The following is a 17,451-nucleotide window of genomic DNA, read 5'->3' as shown; positions in this document are numbered from 1 at the left end:
TGAACTCACAGCGATCCTCCTACCTCTGCCTCCCGAGGGCTGAGATTGAAGGTGTGCACCACCACAACCAGCTCAAAATAACTCCTTTATTGACACTATTACTCTTTAGTTTTATACCTGTTTGTACTAATTACTCAGTATTATAATACTTTAGCATCTTTTATAGTAAACAATTTGAATTTATATGGGGGGTTGCACATTGATAATTTATACAATTGTAACATGATTCATGAGATGTTATTTCCTCTATATATGTGCATATATCTCTGAAACACCCAAATTTGTCAGCATAGGCAGACATGATGAAATATTTTCAGGAACACTCCCGGTGTTCCAGTTACTGTATTCAACTTTCAATCCTGACGTTTTTTTCCCCACTAGGCAATGCTGAAATCTTTGCAGGGAGCTGACAGGGCTTTTCCTGTACATGTTCCATTCTCTGTTATTTTTCTGCTTTTATATTTAACTCCTTTATGATAGGTTCCATTTTACATTACTTTTTGAAAGTCTTTGTTTCTTTTTAAATTTCTTACCTATTCTTCACTCTGGTGTCTATAGTACATATTCTGTAGTTCATGTTCATTTTGCCACTTTTCATTGTAATTAATGAGTTCCACTTCTTTTGTGGGTCCTTTCTTCAGAGCTGGCTGCATGGTGATGTTAACTACTTCCTTCACATGTGCCTGAGCATGGAATAATCGTATCCCATGGTGTTGTGTGACATGATTTTTAATCTCAATAGAACAAATTGTTATGTTCAATTGTTTTGTATCCCTATTGCTACTTTTCGGTTGGCTCTGATAATTACTGGGAGAAATTGTTACCATCTATTTTTTGCCTATTGTATGTGCCACATTTCTATCAAGCGTTCATCCACTCATAAAAACTTAGGCTATTCTACGTCTTGGCTGTTATGAACACTGTTTTGATAGACATGGGAATACAGGAATTCTAAAACAAGCTAAGTATAACTTTCTTGGATATCTTTGCTATACCAGCGTAAGTGCATTGCATTGTATATCTTTGTTAAGTGATTCAGGACCATTCTTATTGCTTTCTGTAAAACTGCAGAAGATCAATAGCTTCAAAATCCTGTTATGTTTGGAATGCTAGAGTCATTCTCTTGGGCAAAGTGGAGGTTCCAAGCATGCTGACTGTCATGGTGTGAGGCTAGATCGCTGCTCTTGTCTCTAGTTTGTAGGAGAACTGCAGCGTTGTTCATTCAAGTGTTATCTGCCAAATTACACTAGAGGAACCAATTACTGATAAATACTTTTCCATGAACAACAATTTAAACTGTCCTATTTTACTTTATTTTCTTAGTATTTGTGGGAGTTTGAGGTCCTCCCACAGACCAAGGTGTTACCAAAATTGAGTTCGTGGTTTCTGCCGCAAGCATGCAGACTTCAGTTAGGGATGAGGAGCTCCTCACTGCGGCAGATCTGAATTCTAGCCTAGATATACAGAGTGAGCTCTGGGGGTCCTGCTGCTTCAGTTAAACCCTCTGGGTGTGTGGGTGTGTCTTTCTCTACTTGAATCTCTGAGTGGGAGCCGGCTTCTTTCAGCATCAGTGGAACTTACTCTGGATGTGTAAGCTTCAAATAAATCCTGTCCTATACAAACCATGTCTAGTTTGGAAGTTCATCCCAGCAAAGTGGGATAAGAAACAGTATTCAGTTACTACTTCCTTTCTTAGAGCATAGATTTTATTATGTAGAATTTTGTTACTTAGTGCTTTTACATTTTATTGCATTTTAAATGATCATGTAGAGCAATGGGCTTTGTTATGGCATTTGTGGACATTTTACATTTATTGATCTTCTTTTCCCATTCTCCTCCCTGCTCCTCAGCCAAACCTGCTGGCTGGCATCTCTTCCCTTGCCCCCATTCTGTCTTCCTCTCACATGAGTTATATTATATGTACATCATCTCACTTAACATCTCTTTATCTCTTATAGTTCTTTTTTATTTTCCCCTTCCCATATAAACAAAATACGGTCAGAACAGAAAGTGAATGAAGAATTATTCTTTCTCTGTGATCCTAGCTAATTTTGTTATTTTAATAACTTCTACTTCTCTAGAGTTTCCCACAGAAGTCATGTGTTCAAGTAAGAAAGTGCTTTGAACCACTGAGTCATCTCTCCTGCCCCATGATTTTTTTTATGTAGTTCAGAGTAAGTAATGGAACTATTTAAACTTGAAAATATAGTACTTTATCAAACTAAATCTAAGGGAACAGAATTACTGAATATAAGAAAACCTCTTCTTCAAGAACACAAAATATAAATTTGTATGTGAACTACATGTATTATCAGTATATCATGTCAAAATACATCTAATTTTAAAGGAGGCATAACAAAACTAACCATTAAAAGGTGATCTTGGGCTGGAGAGATGGTTTAGCAGTTAACCGCTTGCCTGTGAAGCCAAAGGACCCCGGTTCGAGGCTCAGTTCCCCAGGTCCCACGTTAGCCAGATGCACAAGGGGGCGCACGCGTCTGGAGTTCGTTTGCAGAGGCTGGAAGCCCTGGCACGCCCATTCTCTCTCTGTCTCCCTCTATCTGTCTTTCTCTCTGTGTCTGTCACTCTCAAATAAATAAAAAAATAAATTTTTTAAAAAAGTGATCTTAACAATGTCTCCCAATAATTATCAGAGCCAACAGAAAAGTAGCAATAAGGATACAAAAAATTTGAACGTAACAGTTTATACTATTGAGATAAAAAATCATGGCACACAAAACCACAGGATATGATTCTTTTCCTGTCAGGCACATGTGAAGGAAATAGTAAATATCATTATGTAGCCAGCTCAGAAGAAAGTAACCACAAAATAAGTTGTACTAATTACAATGAAAAAACGTCGTTATAAAAGTGAACTACAGAATGTGTACTATAGACACCAGAGTGAAGAATGAACAAGAAATTTACAAGGAAACAAAGACATTAAAAAGGTAATGGAATCTATCATAAAGGAGTTAAATGGATAAAAGCAGAAAATAACAGAGAATGAAACAAGGGCAGTAAAATCAAAGTTAATGCCAGCTCCCTGTAAAGACTGCATAATTGTCCAGTGTGAAGGTAACATCACCAGGATTGAAGGCTGAACACAGTAACTGGAAAACTGGGAGTGTTTCTGAAATTATATTATCATGTCTACCTATGTTATAGATACACATATCTAGAAGAATTAACATCTCATGAAACATGTTACAATGATATAAATTATCAATGTGCAACACCCATTAAAAAATCAAATAGTCTAGTATAACAGATCCTAAACTACTAAATTAATGAGAAAATAGTAAAAATAGTTATGAAATAATGATATGAAAGAGAAAGAGTGGTAAGAAAAATGAGTGGGAAATAAAGATCTATAAAAGAAAATCAAGGGAAGAGAAAGATGAAAAAACAGTCCAAGAAAGTGTAGACTGAGGGAGAGTTAAAGTGAAAAGGTCTCTTTACCTCCCTCTTTCTCATTCTCAAGGCTGGTGCTGCAAACCCTCACTCAGGCGGTCTGGGTCCCACAGTCCTGAGGCATCTTAGCAAGGCTGCCTTGCAGGAGCCAGGACTAAATCAGGGACAGAATGACAGGACTTTCCCTCCCAGTGCAGGAGGCCCAGCTTGTCACCTGTGGCATGGATGATCTTGTTTACTGTGCATCATTTTGATGAGCCCAGAGGGAAAGTGAGTCTCATGATAACTTGAGCTCACTCAGCAACACTATAGAGTGTCTGTTTGAGAATTCATACTGTCCCAAGTTGAAGTACATCAGAAAGTTAAACTTGAGGGTCTGGGAGTTCATTAAAGTTTCCCTGCAGCTGGTGGAAATGACCACAACCCTTGAAAGAAGCTGAACCCTGAGCAGGACTCCAGAGAATACGTCCTCTGCTGGCTGGAGACAATTGCTTTCCTGCTCTTCCAGCGAATTTCCTTTTCTTCTTATTCCACATGACACCAGGATTTATGGTTAATTTTGTCTCTGCTGTTAAGGGATCAACTTTGGGTATTTTGTTTGGTATAGACATAAAATGATGAGAATGACTGCTTAAAATTTGTTGTTTAAATTTCCAAACTCATCAGTTGTTTAGCATAGTTATTTGTATCCCCCCACCACATCTCAAAATTGAAATATCAATATTCAGAGATATTGTGGATCACATAGTCCAAAAGAGAATTAACGAAGGAGTGTGTGCATGTCCAATATTTCTGCTAAATATCACTCAGTGCCCAGGGTGTCCCACCCACCAAAGATAACTTCTTCACAACTGGCACTCATGCTCCCATAAAGAGTAAGATTGATAGACTAAACATTCTACTGACTGAAGCATATACCCATATTTTATTCTATGTTATTTGGTTTTGTATTTATGTTTGCTTTTGACTTTTTATGTATATGAATGTTGATGTGTGTGTATGAACATTTGTATGTGTGTGCATTGGTGTGTCTCTTTGCAAACCTGTGGAACCCAGAGGATAACCCTTGCTGTTACCTTAGTCAGGTCCCCCAGTTATTTTTGAAACAGGTTCTTCCATTGCCTTGAACTCACTTATTAGACTAGATTAACTGCGCAGTGATCTCCAGGAAAAATGCTTTTCTCACCAACCCAATGCTGGGAATTTTCGGGATGTTCCACCACATCTGGAATTTTCATTAGTCCTGAGATCTAACTCAGGTCCTCAAGCTTATGAGACAAGCACTTTTCATCCCGGCCCTGTTTGTCATTATTATTAGCACCATAGATTTAACATCAGATCCTAGTGGTAAGGGAGTATGGGACATAATAATTTAAAAATATTTTACTTATTTATTTAAGAAAAGAGAGGCAGTTAGGATGAGAAAGGGAGAGATAATGGATATACCAGGGCCTCCAGGCTCTGCAAAAGAACCCCAGATGTGTGTGCCACCTGTGTTTCTTGCTTCCCGTGGTACTTGGCAATAAAATCTGGATCCTTAGGTATCTCAGGCAAGCGCCTAAACCTCTAAACCATCTCTCCAACCCCTGATAATTTTTTGTGTGTTTTTATTTTTAAGTTATTAGTATTTTGATATTCATGGACAAAATAAAGGGTTTCATTATGACATTTTCACACATGTATAACATAATGTTTTGTTCAAACTCACATGTACCTACCCCTCTTATCTGGTACTTTATCATTTGTCCCATGTACTCCTCACACATGTAAATGATTTGCTTTAATGTCCACTTTTTTTTTAATTTTATTTGCATGCTTAAGAGAGAAATAGGTACATATATATAGAGAGAATAAGCATACCAGGACCTTCAGCCACTGCAAAAGAACTCCAGACGCATGATCCACTTGTGCATCTGTTTTATGTGGGTCGTGGGGAATCAAACCATGGCTCATTGGTTTTTCAGGCCAGTGCTTTAACCACTAAGTAATCACCCAGCCCTCACATCCCATTTTTACTTTCTTGATTTACACCTCCACCCAAATATCTATACAGTGTAAAAGTTAAAATTGAGGGCTTCAGGTCATGATTGCATCAGCCTAAACTTGGATTAGCTTCTAGAGTAATAGCAGGCAAGATCTGTGGGGCTGAAATTTGATGAGGTTTTTTGCATACCTCCAGTGGGCAGGCTCAGCTGGAAATGTACTGACTCCTACACTGTAAAGAAGCCAAGTAGACCCTAACCCAAGCCCCTGAGCCATGCCCCTGACTCCCTTATCATATTCTCTGCTGCTACCTGCAGGCTACATGGGCACCTTCACTGTCTCCTGAAGGCATCCGTCAGCGGCAGGTGCACAGCATCCCATAGCACCTTGGGTGCCTTCTCTTGGTCCCGGAGCCCACCCCCAGCATCTACTGATGTTCTGTGCACACTTGCTGTTTTCCAGAGGTCCAAACCACTGCATCGAGCTCACACTGTTCATATCTGCCTCTTGCACAAACCACCAAGTGGTGCCACAGGCCACCTATGCTCCCATACTCTGATGTGCTCTCCTGCTTTGCATTCTCAGTGGGTTGGACTTCAGGCTACCTCTGCTCCTCCTGATCACAGACCCTTAATACCCTGTACTAACTACAGGCATCTTTGTGGGTGCACCTTGGCCTTTGTCTACTCCACACCACCACACTCCCTGTTCTGGTCTGGGCTCTGTAATCAAGTCATCTCCCCAACACCTCACTCTTACCCTACCCCATTCCCAGTGACTCCTTGGTGTATCACATCAGCCCCCAAAAGAGGAATACAGAAAATCAAGCTATCACATGCCTGGAAGAACCAGTTAGTCCTGCATAACCTGCCCTTCTGTGCTCACTAGGAGAGCAAGAACGAGTGCTGTAGTCTTAGAAGGACATGAAAGACACAAATGAGACCAGTTTAAAGGGATCCCAGACCTCCAATCCCACTTTTGGTGTTAAACTCCAGCCCAGTGCAGCTCATGCACTTACCTCCTTCAGAGCCTGCACATCCAAAATAGAATGCCACCATTAGCCTATACTATATTCAAATATCATATGGAACACTCCTTAAGAAACTACACCGGAATCCTTCTGCTTTTTCCTTAAATAAATATGATCCTCATACTGTGGTTGGGAGACTACAATGCAAAAGAAAAAACACAGATTATTAACTTGAGGGAGATCCAACAAGCTTACCTAGTACCATGGTGGAAGTCTCCAATGACAACATAGAGGGGACAACCTCAAAATGAAGACACTAGATATGTGATGCAATCCCATTAGACTGATCTCATATTTATCAGTGAAAACTCTAAATGCGAGAAGGGTCTGGAATGGAACATGTCAAAGTCTAACAAACTGTGGCTTCCAATCCAAGGCACTGTACCCAGCAAAAGTATCACTCATAATAGATGGTGAATGAAAACTTTCCATGATATAAGACAGCTCTATGATATGTGAACCAAGCCAAACCTACAGAGAATACTTCAAGGAATACTCCACACACCAGAATCAAACAACCAACCTCAAGCATATACAAGAAGAGGATCAAAATGACCCAAATTTTACCTGGTTCAAAAAAGCTCTGAGTCCAAGAAAACACCAAACCCCCAAGTCACCTCAACATGAAATGAGTTAAATTAAACCTCACAGTTTTAAACTTAAATATTAATGGTCTTAACTCACCCGTCAATAGACACAAGTTAACAGGGTAGACAGATAAATAGAACCTTTGATTTACTGTCTTCAACAAACCCACCTCACCACTAAAGGCAGACACTTCCTTAGGGTAAAATGGTTTAAAATGATAGTCCAAGCAAATAGAAATAATGAACAAGCAGGTGGTGCTATATTAATATCTAATAAAAGAGACTTGAAACCAAAAATAATTAAAAAAGGACAAAGAAGGTCACTTCTTACTCATCAAGGGAATGATCCAACATGAGCACATCACAATCATAAATCTATACTTGCCAAACACAGCTGTAACACTGTTCATAAAACAAAAACTACTTGACAACAAAACAGAAATAAAAAACATCACCATCCTAGTGGAGAACTTCAATACTCCTCTATCATCAACAGAAAGATCATCCAAACAGAAAATCAATGGGAAATAAGAGCACTCAACAGCACCAAACATTGACTATGCTTAACCAACAACTACCAAACATTCTACCCCAATTCTACAGAATACATGTTCTTCTTAGCAGCCCATAGGACCTTCTCCAAAATAGATCATATATTAGGCTATTAAAGCCTGCCTTCACAAATTCAAGAAAACTGATGTAATTCTCTGCATTTTATCAGATCACAATGTTCTAAAGCTAGAAATTAACAAGACATGCTTCAGAAATTCACCATCCCCTGGAAACTGAACAATGTACTTTTAAGCAATGAATGGAGGGTGGAAGAAATCAGAAAAGAAATTATAAAATTTATAAATTGAATGACAATACAAACACAACTTACCAAAACTTATAGGACACAATGAAGGCAGTCCTAAGTGGAAAAATTCATAGTATAAAATGCCTTCCTAAATATAGATATAGAAATTCTACATTAGTTATATACCCATTGGCATTTTTAAAAACATTGGTTGAACGAGAAGAATCCAACCCAAAGAGTTCCAGATGGAAAGAAATAATCAAGACCAGAGCAGAAATTAATGAATTGGAAACTATGAAAACAATTAATGAAACTAATGATACAAAGAAACTGGAAAAATCACAAAGACTTACTTCCAAATCCTCTACTCCACAAAACTGGATAATCTGCAGGAAACACATGAAGTCATTGCTGCACAACACTTAACAAAAGTCAACCAGGTCCTCAAGTCTATTCCATTGGACTATACTCCTGTTTTTATGCCAGTACCATGCTGTTTTTATTACTATGGCTTTGTAGTATAGCTTTAAATCAGACTTTTGTCAGAGTACATGATGATCCACCAAAGGTCAGTGGTAAGACCCTATTGCTGAAGACTCCATACGCAACTGACACGTAAAATCGAACGGCATGGCTGGAAGCCAGGAGAGAGTCAGTCCCCAGACAGTCAGCGTGTCTAATGACAGAAGGTGCTACATGGGTGACTGGGGGAAATGACCAATATATGTCCAAGCAACTCATGGTCTAACCTAATTAGCAACAAATAACCTGATGTGATGCCCACACAAGTGCAATAGTGGCGCACAGCCATGGTGAGGAACCACCTGCTCTTGATTTGGCTAACTGATCCCCTCAGTGGTATGGGACCCATAGCTGGAGCTGGGAAACAAGTCAGAACCATATCCAAACATAAGCCCACTCTCCAATATCAAGCTACCATCAATCATGGGGTACAAGAGGGCCTACACCTATTAAACTCTCTATCAAAAAAGTAAGTGCTATCTCAATTTTACAGGTGCTAACTTACCCTCCATTGGAGAATCTGCTTCTCTTTTTCAGATAGATGCAGATCCTAAAGAGTGAGCTGCCCCAACATACCTCAAAAGGGGCCCAACTGCAACTAAAGAAAATTGGTGAAACAAGCAAGGGCTCCTGATGAACTGGATACCAGCACAAAGGGGAAGGAGACCAACACAGAGAAAAATCAACTCCTACCAAATCAGAGAGCCAGAGCCTCAGAGGCCCCCAAGACCTCAGCCCTGAAGCAGACCAAAAATGAACCCAACATGGCTCAGGGAAATTTTGCGGAAGAGGGGGTGTAAAGAATGTCAGAGTCACATGGTGGGTATTGATATGCAGAGACATTTATCGTACCAGTAACTGTGGACTAATTCCACAATGCACGACCCATTTACATCAACAAGGAGGGTCTATTGGGAGGGGGTAGATCATAGATGAACCTAAACAATGGTACCAAACGGCCTGAAAATAAAACTAATAAATTAAATTTTTTTAAAAAAGTCAACCAGGGCAGAATAATCTCCGAAATAATCCTATCCCATCCATCGAGATTGGAAAGATAATCAAAACCCTTCCCAGAATGAAAAGTCCAGAGCTGGGTGGCTCCTCAGCTGAATTCTATCAAACCTTCATTGAAGAACTGAAGCCATTTATTTCTCAAAATGTTTCACATAATCAGAGCAAAGGGAAAGCTCCCCAACTCATTTTATGAAGCTAGCATCGCCCTAATACCAATACCAGACAGAGATTCTACAAAAAAGGGAAACTACAGGCATATATCCCTGATGAATGAAGACTCGAAGATCATGAACAAAATCCACACAAAACACCAGGACATCACCTGGAAGGGTAGGAAAGGCAGGATAGGCGGGGTATTTGGGGTCTGCAGATCCCAGCAGTCCTCCAGTGTGAGGGTGCAGAGGACCCAGCACTCCTCCAAGCTCCTCAAGCCACTATCCAAAAACTTGAATAAGTTCAAAAACTTCTGTGAACAGAACATGTGGGAACTGTAAGATACCTTAAACATCCCACAATTTGGTCTATGGAAATACAATAACAGCAAGAAATTCAGACCAAAGGCATGGAAAACTTATTCACCAAAATTACTGAAGAAAACTTTCCCTCTCTCTCTCAAAAAAAAAAAAAAAAAAAAAAAAAGTCCCATCAAGTTACAAGAAGCTAACGGAACTCCAACCTGACTGAACCTAAGGAGAAATTCTCCAAGACATATTGCCATTAAGACTTTAAACACTGATAACAAAGAGAACGTCATACAAGCAGCTAGGAGGAAACAACACATTATGTGTAAAGGCAACCCAATCAGAATTACTTCTCAGTTGAAACCCTGAATGCCAGAAGGGCCTGCAATGAAACGCCACAGTCCAAGAATCTAAGGACTCTACCCAGAAAAAGTATCCCTCATAACATAAGGTGAAGGAAAAACTTTCCACAAGAAAAGTCAGCTCTAGGGCTGGAGAGATGGCTTAGTGGTTAAGCGCTTGCCTGTGAAGCCTAAGGACCCCGGTTCGAGGCTCGGTTCCCCAGGTCCCACATAGGCCAGATGCACAAGGGGGTGCATGCGTCTGGAGTTCGTTTGCAGAGGCTGGAAGCCCTGGCGCACCCATTCTCTCTCTCTCCCTCTATCTGTCTTTCTCTCTGTGTCTGTCACTCTGAAAAAAAATAAAAATTAAAATAATTAATTAAATTTAAAAAAATCCATTCCCAGTAAAGCACACATTATAAAAGCAGAGTTCATTCATTGAACAATGTTTCGAGATCCAGGAGAGAGTCTATGACATGTGAATAGAAAACCAGATGAAAAGGACTAGCAATTAAGCAACCATCTGACCAACTAGCAATAAAATCCCTCTTGATAATAACTGTAAATGCAAATTGAAACTACTCATCATTTAAAAGACAGGTCTGACATGAGGGCTGGAGAGATGGCTTAGCAGTTAAGGCAGTTGCCTGTAAAGCCAAAGGACCCAGGTTTGATTCCCCAGGATCCACATAAGCCAGATGTGCAAGGTGACAAATGCATCTGGAGTTCATTTGCAGTGTCTGGAGGCTCTGGGGTGCCAGTTCTCTCTCTTTTCTGCCTCTGTCCGTCTCTCTCTCTCTCTCTCTCTCTCTCTCTCAAGTAAAAATAAATAAATAAATATTTAATGAAAATAAGTTATCATATCCCATGCTATCTTTTGTTTGGGGGTGTGTTATTTTGGCTTATAAACTCAAGGACAAGCCCCACGATGGCAGGGAAAACGATGGCATGAGCAGAGGGTGGACGTCACCTCCTGGCCAACATAAGGTGTACAATAGCAACAGTGGAGTGTGCCAAACAGTACCAGGGGAAACTGACTATAAAACCCATAAGCCTATCCGCAACAATACACTGCCTCCAAGAGGCATTAACTCCCAAATCTCCATCAGCTGGAAACCAAGCATTCAGAACACCTACGTTTATGAGGGACACCTGAATCGAACCAATACATTCTGATAACCCATAAACTGATAACCATCCATGATATAAAATGCAATGCATTAAATCCATCTATAAGAATGCACATAGTTTTTATCAATCCTAATGATGTTCATACATCCCCATAGTCCATGACCTTTTAACTGAGCCATAATACAAAAAGAAAAAAGAAAAAAAACATAATGGCACAGAATAAACACTGCAAATGATGGCATTGGGCATAGCAAAGAAATATTCAACCAATACAAGATTTAAAACAACCAGGGAAAACATCAAACTCCGTAGCTCAAGCCAACAACTTGAGCCAGAGACAAGTCTCTAAGTCCAATAAACCTAACCAGCAACAAGTCTCTGGAGTTCTAATTCCTTATGTCTCTGTCACCATCCAGCTGTCCTTGGTGACTCCATTTTGGGAGCCTATCATGAATTAACACCCAGTACTCCTGAAAATTCCAGATGCGGTGGAACATCTCAATAATTCCAAGCATTGAGTTGGCAAGAAAAGCATTAACCTGGAGCTCATTGTCCAGCTATTCTAGCCTAATCAGTGAGCTCAAGACAATTAAGGAAGCTATTTCAAAATGATGTGGAGGTTTCTGGCTCTCTGATCAATTAGGAAATGCCAGCCAGGAGGGCCCCAATAGCTCTTACTCTCCACATGGGCTCCCCACATGTCAGGAGCTCCTTGAACTTTCTTTTCTCTTTAATTCCATGCTTTCCCCCAAGATCCACATCTGGTCACATGGACTCCTGAGCTGCACGTGGCCCACATGGGCTTGGGGTTCCACTTGCTGTACTTCTCTTCTCCCCAACTTATCTCCCTTTACCTCTCAGCCTTTCCCTTTCTGCACTCCTTGGTGAAATCTGAATAAAATGTAGTATCTTAAACATCATTCTCTTGACTTCTGTTTAAGATGGCCATGTACAAATCACACCAAAGCACACTAGGGGAGAAAACGCCAAAAAAAAAGAAAGAAACAAACAAACAAACAAAAAGAAAAACAACAATCGAGCAAAATGCACTCTTCTACTAAAAAATGAGGTGTATAAGAAATTATCAATGGTAGCAGAGAAGTAGGAGAGATCCAGAGCATCCAGAGCCCACAGAAGCAGGCAGAAGTGGCTCCAGCAGTAGTGGAACCAAGTCTGCGTGGTCACAGCCATAAAGCTCAGCCTGAGTCACAGAAAAAGTCAGGTGAGGGAATTCTCCCCTCACATTGGCCTCCTCATCACCAACTCAAGAAACGTGAAGGGTGGATGGCAGGGACCAACCCAGTGACTATTGAGGATCATGGTTGCCAGGATGAGAAATAGAACCACCATCTATAGCCTTCCCTGACCTACATCCAGCTCAAGCACCAGCAAGAACCAGAGACCTGGTGAAGGCAGCTCACAGCACCCAGCACTGATGACCAGAGCAGCAATCGAGTGACCCAGCCAACCTACCTGACTCCACAACACAGCACAGAGGGACCCAGGCAGGAGTGTCGCATAACTGAGACCAAAATAATCTCAAAAGGTTACTGGTAGTACATCAGATGGCAGTGGCCTTGAGATAACACAGAAGGCATCATGATGCTGGGAAGAAGTGACAGAGGAGTGCTCAGCATTGCAATATCTCTATTACACCTTCCAAGGCTCAGGGTCCATTGTGGAAGAGGTGGCAGAGAGAATGTAAAAGCCAAAGGAAGGGTTGGACTCCTTATGATGTGCTCCCCTTGACACAAAATGGCCTGGATATCCATGACCTCACAGTGCCTGACACTACCTACACAAGACCATCATAATATGAGATAAAACATCATGCTATAAAAATAAAGAAAGACTGATTGAAAGGGGGAGAGGTTATGATGGAGAATGGAGGTTTAATTTTTTTGGTTTATTTTTATTTATTTATATGAGAGAGACAGACAGAGAAAGAGGCAGAGAGAGAGAGAGAGAATGGGCGTGCCAGAGCCTCCAGCCACTGCAGACGAATTCCAGACACGTGCGCCCCCTTGTGCATCTGGCTAACGTGGGTCCTGGGGAACCGAGCCTCGAACCGGGGTCCTTAGGCTTCACAGGCAAGTGCTTAACCACTAAACCATCTCTCCAGCCCAAGAGAATGGAGTTTTAAAGGGAAACTGGTAGGAGGGAAAGCATTATCATGGGATATTGTTTACAATAATGGCAGGTGTTAAAAAATTAATTAATTAATAAAAAATCATTCTCTTAACCGGGAGTGGTGGCACACGCCTTTAATCCCAGCACTCAGGAGGCAGAGGTAGGAGGATTGCCATGAGTTCAAGGCCACCCTGAGATGACAGAGTTAATTCCAAGTCAGCCTGGACCAGAGTGAGACCCTACCTCAAAAAACAAAAAAAAAAAATCATTCTCTTAACAGTCGTAGAAAAAAAAATCATTCTCTTGAATCTGGGAATGTCTTAAGAGGATGGTATTGTATATATATGAGTAGAAGAACAGATTACAGGGAGGGTATAGGTCTAAGCAAGATCAGGGGAACATATATAAAAGAAAGATGGGGGAGGGTCAATCAAAATTCAAAATATTCTGAATAAGACATATGAAAATCCACTTTTTTAAATGGCACATCCAGAAGTCAGAGATTGTTACTATAAAATTTTTAGTGCCTCAGATGAGATATGTCCCAGTGAGTCATTGTCCAAAGAGGTCTATGTTGCCTCCAAAGCATTACAGGCTATTGCCAAGGCCCTTGGCTCCCCATGAGAAAGAGATGGTAAGACCCTATTGCTGAAGACATCACTTGCCTGAGTGGCACAGTCACCGAGAAATCAAGATGGTGATGAGCAGAAAACCTTCTCCCTGTAACCCAGCCAACTGAAAGGTAGAAAAAGCTGCACTGTATGCAGTCTTATGGGAGACAGAAGTCATCAGTGTGGAAAGCAGTGGACACTGGAAACCTCAAGACAGGCCAAATGTCTAAACAAGTGCAATAGTGGCAGGTCTGCCCTGGGGGAAACCAACTTCTCTCTAATGGGACTGAAGGCCCACTCTATGGGAGGGAATACATGCCTGGTACTGAAAACCTGATCAACAGCATATGGCAGGAGAGATCATGAGCCTTAGGTGTATAAAGCTTGTTCTTGTGTGGATAAATGCATATATTACTCCACCAAATTGCCCTGAAACACTACACTTAATGTTCATACTCATATATAAGTGTTACTCCAATTTCTGGTTAGCAAAGCTTCTCTTTTAAGATGGCAATGACCACTGGGATGACCCAAAAGGCAACATAGTGCTGCGAAAAAGGTACAGAGGAGTGTCCAACACTGAAACATCTTTATCACCCCCACCAAGGGAAGAGGTGGTAGAAAGAATGTAAGAGCCAAAAGAAGGGTACCACTCCCTAGATATAACTGTACGGACAGAATTTGGCCTCAATATCCAAGACCTCACAGTGCCTAGCAATACCCACACAAGACCCTCATAATAGGAGAAAAAGATGATGACATCAAATTAAAAGAAAGTCCAAATGAGAGAGGGAGGGTATGTGATGGAGAGCACAGATATGAAACAGAAGGTGGAGGAGGAGAGGAGATGGAAACACCATGGTTTGTTGTCTGTAAGTATAGAAGTTGTCAAAGATAGATAGATAGATAGATAGATAGATAGATAGATAGATAGATATAGATATAGATATAGACGATATAGATATAGATGGTAAAAGGAGCAGTTTTTTTTATATATATATATATAAAAGGAGCAGTTGTTTATCCACCAGGGCTGTATGCCACTATTACACTTGTGTGAGCATCATGTCAGGCTGTTTGCTACTGGGTAGATTAAACTACGAGTTGCTTAGACAGATGTTGGTCATTTTCCCCCATATGATATGTCCATTATCTCTCCCTTTCTCATCCTACCTGCCTCTCTTTTCTTAAATAAATAAGTAAAATATTTTTAAATTATTATGTCTCATACTCCCTTACCACTAGGATCTGATGTTAAATCTACGGTGCTAATGATGATGACAAACAGGGCTGGGATGAAAAGTGCTTGTCTCATAAGCTTGAGGATCTGAGTTAGATCTCAGGACTAATGAAAATTCCAGATGTGGTGGAACATCCCAAAAATTCCCAGCATTGGGTTGGTGAGAAAAGCATTTTTCCTGGAGATCACTGCGCAGTTTATCTAGCCTAATAAGTGAGTTCAAGTCAATGGAGGAACCTGTTTCACAAATAAGTGGAGGACCTGACTAAGGTAACAGCAAAGGTAATCCTCTGGGGTCCACAGGTTTGCAAAGAGACACACCAATGCACACACATACAAACGTTCATACACACACACATCAACATTCATATGCATAAAGAGTCAAAAACAGGAGAGATGGCGTAGCGGTTAAGGGCTTGCCTGTGAAGCCTAAGGACCCCAGTTCGAGGCTCGGTTCCCCAGGTCCCACGTTAGCCAGATGCACAAGGGGGCGCACGCGTCTGGAGTTCGTTTGCAGAGGCTGGAAGCCCTGGCGCGCCCATTCTCTCTCTCTCCCTCTATCTGTCTTTCTCTCTGTGTCTGTCACTCTCAAATAAATAAAATTAAATTAAAAAAAAAAGAGTCAAAAACAAGCATAAACACAAAACTAAATAACATAGAATAAAATATGGGTATCATGTATGCTTCAGTCAGTAGAATGTTTAGTCTATCAATCTGACCCTTTATGGAAGCATGAGTGCCAGTTGTGAAGAAGTTATCTTTGGTGGGTGGAACACCCTGGGCACTGGGTGGTATTTAGCAGAAATATTGGACATGCACACACTCCTTCGTTAATTCTCTACTGGACTATGTGATCCACAATATCTCTGAATATTGATATTTCAATTTTGAGATGTGGTGGGGGGATACAAATAACTATGCTAAACAACTGATGAGTTTGGAAATTTAAACAACAAATTTTAAGCAGTCGTTCTCATCATTTTATGTCTATACCAAACAAAATACCCAAAGTTGATGCCTTAACTGCAGAGACAAAATTAACCCTGAAGCCTTCTGTCATGTGCTGCGTGGATTAGGAAGAAAAGGAAATTCGCTGCAAGAGCAGGAAAGCAATTGTCTCCAGACAGCAGAGGACGTATTCTCTGGAGTCCTGCTCAGGGTTCAGCTTCTTTCAAGGGTTGTGGTCATTTCCACCAGCTGCAGGGAAACTTTAATGAACTCCCAGACCCTCAAGTTTAACTTTCTGATGTACTTCAACTTGGGACACTATGAATTCTCAAACAGACACTCTATAGTCTTGCTGAGTGAGCTCAAGATATCATGAGACTCACTTTCCCTCTGGGCTCATCAAAATGATGCACAGTAAACAAGATCATCCATGCCACAGGTGACAAGCTGGGCCTCCTGCACTGGGAGAGAAAGTCCTGTCATTCTGTCCCTGATTTAGTCCTGGCTCCTGCAAGGCAGTCTTGCTAAGATGCCCCAGACCTGTGGGACCCAGACTGCCAGAGTGAGGGTTTGCAGCACTCAGCCTTGAGAATGAGAGAGAGGTACAGATAACTTTCCACTTTAACTCTCCTTCAATCTACACTTTCTTGAACTGTTTTTTTCATCTTTTCCTTCCCTTGATTTTCTTTTTTATATTTTTATTTCCCACTTATAATTCTTAACACTGTTTCTCTTTCACAACATTACTTTCGTAACTATTTTTATTATTTTCTAATTAATTTATCAGTTTAGGATCTGTCATACTAGACTATTTGATTTTATAATGGGGTGTTTCACATTGATAATTTATATCATTGTAACATGCTTCATGAGATGGTATTTCTTCTAAATATGTGTACATATCTCTGGAATAGGCAAATCTATCAGCATAGGTAGACATGATAAAATATTTTCAGAAACACTCCCTGTTTTCCAATTACTGTGTTCAACCTTAAATCCTGGTGATGTTACCTTCCCACTGGGCAATCATGCAGTCTTTATAGGGAGCTGACATTAACTTTGATTTTCCTGTCCTTGTTTAATTCTGTTTTTTTCTGCTTTTATCTATTTAACTCCTTTATGATAGATTCCATTACCTTTTCAATGTCTTTGTTTCTTTGTAAGTTTCTTGTTTATTCTTCACTCTGGTATCTAAAGTACACATTCTGTAGTTCACTTTCATAGCACCGATAATTCA

Source organism: Jaculus jaculus, chromosome 14, assembly GCF_020740685.1.
Source record: "Jaculus jaculus isolate mJacJac1 chromosome 14, mJacJac1.mat.Y.cur, whole genome shotgun sequence".
NCBI classification, from domain to species: Eukaryota; Metazoa; Chordata; class Mammalia; order Rodentia; family Dipodidae; genus Jaculus; species Jaculus jaculus.
Note: the sequence above shows the minus strand (reverse complement) of the source record.